At 31.3% G+C, this 4,276-nt stretch overlaps 1 long non-coding RNA gene across 1 annotated transcript; it reads left to right on the top strand.

Moving 5' to 3' along the window:
- The first annotated feature begins 793 nt into the window (after positions 1 to 793).
- LOC141420783 (uncharacterized) lies at positions 794 to 3,636 on the top strand. Its single transcript, XR_012445418.1, has 3 exons — positions 794 to 952; positions 2,814 to 2,906; positions 3,498 to 3,636. It is a non-coding gene; the product is annotated as an uncharacterized lncRNA (long non-coding RNA).
- The last annotated feature ends 640 nt before the right edge of the window (positions 3,637 to 4,276 follow it).

Here is a 4,276-nt window from a genome sequence, read left to right on the forward strand (position 1 = left end):
GTCTTTCTTTCATGATGTTAACTGGAGCAGAATGAGGTAGAACGATTGAGTTCTTCTCGGCTAGCACAATTAACTTTAAGCTGTACGATTACTAATGTCGTTAACTCTGAGAGGGGCATCCTTAACATCTCATTCCACAGTTGTTAATCTAAAAGATAGGAGACTCTACAGTGTTCTAGGCTCCATGGTGTTTTTACTGTAAAGAAGTTTGGGGGCAATTGTTAATTCTTGTAAGGTTGGTCTGGAAGACAATTGAGGCTTAAAGGAAGGTCGGGGGCATATTGTGAATGTTTTGCAATAATAGAATACGATCCTGACAGTGGAAATGCCATTTTAATAACGTTTTTGACTCATTATAACAGAAATAGTTTTAGGGTCCCCTTTGAATTGTCAGTATTATTTGACTTTAATTTTATTCAGAATACTTTAATTATATTCAGTGAATTATAGGACATTTATACCAAACTTCCATTTTGTGGTCTATCTGAAGTCATGAACATTAATTTAAAAATAACTGCATCATATCTTACATGTACAACTTTCATTTAAAACATTTTATTTAATATTTGTGTAAATATAAATTTAATATGCAAACTCATTTCCCATAATAATCCCTTTCCCTCATTCTCTGTACTTAAAGCAATAAACTATAGAAGAGCATGTATTGAAAATGCTAGGTGATTTTATCATCATAGGATTTTTAATATTTATTAAGTATCTACTGTATATTAGTTACTAAAGTATGCACCTACTATTACTGACTTTTTAAATATGTTTTTCTTTCCCACGGGAAAATTAAATCGTATATTCATGGTACACCTCCTACGAATTCTAGGGAAGATTTTAAACCATGGGAAAAATCACCAACACATAAAATATCTGCTCCACAGCCCATTCCCAGCAACAGAATTGATAATACAAGCTCTTCCAGTTGGGTTGCTGGCTCTTTAAGGTAGGATTTGCATTTTGTTTTGTATGTCTCTTTCTAAGAAATTGCCATCTACTTTTAGTCAAATGAAAAATTTTAGTGAAGCACGTTAAATATTAGTCTGATACACGGAAAATTATCTATACATATAAAAATTGCTAATCAGTTATGATAGGCATATTTCCCCCTGGGGCAAAATTAATGTTTGTATTAACACCAGTAAATAGTAGCAAATATTTTATTTTTACTTGTATGTAAGTATATATTTAAGTCTATATATATGTGACTTACAGCAGCAATTTTTTTTGTAGTTGATACATTAGTTAAAACTCCCCCCTTGGTACAGGTGAGGATGGGGAAAGGTAGATTAATGTTAGGTACTAGGCTATAGTTAGTTTGAAGAAAGACGTTCTCGTGTTCTTAATGTGCTGTTTATTTAAAAAATAAAAAGCTAGAAATAAAGGTTTTTAGTGTTTTCACTATAAAGAAGTAGTACAAGCCAGGTGCCTGTGGCTCACCCTTGTAATATTACCTACTTGGAAGGCTGAGATGGGGAGGATTGCAGTCCAAGGTTAGTCCAGGCAGATAGTTTGTGAGACCCTGAAATAACCAGAAGAGAATGGCTAGACATGTGGCTCAAGATGTAGAGTGTCAGCTTTGCAAGCGTGAAGCCCTGAGTTCAAACCCCAGTCCCTCCAAAATAAAGTGATACATATTTGAGGTTACAGGCTTGCTGCTAATTGACTTGTTAACTGAGTTATTATTGTCATTTGGACTGTTTATGTAAATTCATTGAAAAATGCTGTCTTTTGCAGTTGGAACAAAGATTATGTTTCATACTCTAAAGGCTGTTCATAAGTTAGTCTCACTTTTGCTGTTCTAAGTAAACAAATTGGACCATACATAATTTGTGGGAACACTTAGAAACTGTCTTTTAATTGCTAATGTTAGAATAGCTTATTAAACATGTTTAAAGAATAACTTGGTATAAAGCTAACCAATATAGGTTGGCTATCAATTTCAAGACAGTGTCTACTAACAGTATTTAGCAATATGATCGGTATTTTCAGTATATACACAAACATTTCTACATTCAGGAGTAGTGATTAGAAGTTCTTATTGAAAGAAAATGAAGTAAACAGGTTGCACTTTCATATGCAATATTATGATGTATTTTTAGCTATATCATAAATTTCATTTTGATAAACTATATCAGCACACCTCAAATTTTCTGATAAATCTCTGGTTTTTGTTACTACTAGATAGTAGTAAGTTGTAAAAAAAATAGAAAGGAATGAATTCAATTTTCAACTTTTATTCATTCCAAAGAATAAGAATTTAATTAGAACTTTTGTGAGTTCTTTTGCCTAATTTAGGTAACCTAAGAATCTACTATTGTTTGACTTTTTATTTATGTTTTAGAATTCCAGATTTGTACTTTATGAATTTAGATGCACTTAAGTTGTAATTATGTATGCATATATAATAGCAGCTTTCACTTAAAATATCCTTTTTGATTGCTTCTTGTCCTTTTGGCTAAGATGAAGTGTGAACTTGAAAATTTCTGATTCTAGAACATTTAAGATTTTGGATTTTCAAATTAGGAATGCTTGGTCTAGACATAGAGTGTAAGTGGGTACTATTGTGAACTATTTCTGGTCAGTGAATTATTGCAGAAATTCATAGGTATACCAAATAGATTCTGTGCACATAAGAAAAAAAAGATGACGTGCAAAATATCCTTTTTGAGGTTGGCTGCAGCTGACAAATCTAAATTATACTTTCATCATAAATCTTACATATCATTTACAGTTTCAGTTAAGTTTGAGGTTGGGCTTGATAGATAAACTGAATGCTTGGTAAAATTTTTTTTTATGTCTTTTAGTCCTGTTAGTCCTCCTGTTGTGGATCTCAGAACCATCATGGAAACAGAAGAAAGTAGACAAAAATGTGGAGCTACACCAAAGTCAAATTTAGGGTTGGTTAAAAAAAATCAAAAAAGGAAAGGTCATATGGTATTATATTTCTGCCATGAAGAATTGGAAAGATCTGTTGTATCTTTCCTGTCATTTTTCTGCATTTTAATGTAATAGCTCTAAACCTTTTTATAGGATACTTAATCTTTATAATATTATTTTTAAATATGTGCTAAAGATTGAGTTGAGTTGGTAGATCAGTTCTTATTGAACACAGTATTACATGTTAGAAACTTACCTCTAAAATGATCATTGCTGTCTATTTCTAAAAAAAACCCTCAAGATTTAAGTCTTGTGGTGCAAATTCCCCTGTATGTATGTATGTATGTGTGATATGTAGGAGGGTTCATATACAGCAGTTACTTGTTCACTTATAGTATAAACTGATAATTATCATTATTGAAACTTAACATTTTAATCCAAAAATTGTAAAATCACAATAAATAGAATATATCTTCTGTAACCTTCATTAAGCATAAAATGATGTTAATTGGTTTAATTTTATTTATAGTAAAATGATTTTTCATAAAATAAACTTTCTCAGAATCAGTGAAACCAGTGAACTAATTGGTTTAATCTAATATAATTTTTAGAAAAATGATTTCCCATGGAGTTAAACTTTCTCAGAAGCAACGAAAACTGATTGCATTGACTACCAAAGAAAGCAATTCAGGAATGAATAGCATGGAAACAGTTTTAACTACTCCTTCAAAGTCACCCAAACCAGCGAATGCATGGTATGCTCTTATTTTTATTAAATCATTATAGGTCTTGATGTTAGCTTTTAAGGTTGTTTTTGGCTCCCAAGTTTCTCCCCTACCTAAAATATTTTCAAATATTTCTTTCCCCCCTTTTCTTTTAAGTTAAACATTAGAATTTGAGGAACAAGAACTTTTTTTTCTTAATTTTGGATGTATTAACATTATAAACCATTGCTTCCAAATGTGGATTTTTCATATGTGGGTATAGTATCTTCTTCATATTCTGCAACTTCCCTTGCCAAAGTGGTTTAAAATAATTTTACCTTTTTACTTCTTAATAAGAAATAAAATGTGTTACAGTAAATTTCATAAAAGAACACTTTACTTTTAGTACATTAATCTCTTTATTTTTCTGCATGTACCATAAGTATCTTCACATGGTTAAAATCAAACCTTTTTGTACTTTTTGAAGAGGTGTTACTTAACATTGTATCACATAAGTTTTCTCCATCATAATTCACCCTACAGTGGCAGGATTAATAGGAGTAACCTCCAGAGGGTAAGAAAACAGTTCCATTCATAATATCTGGAAACTGAGTTTAGAAGAGCAGTTGATGGATAGACTGAAGGGTAAGGAAGAAATAAAAAGAACCCTCTTTCTCTCACAAGGA

Source organism: Castor canadensis, chromosome 1, assembly GCF_047511655.1.
Source record: "Castor canadensis chromosome 1, mCasCan1.hap1v2, whole genome shotgun sequence".
Lineage (NCBI taxonomy): Eukaryota > Metazoa > Chordata > Mammalia > Rodentia > Castoridae > Castor > Castor canadensis.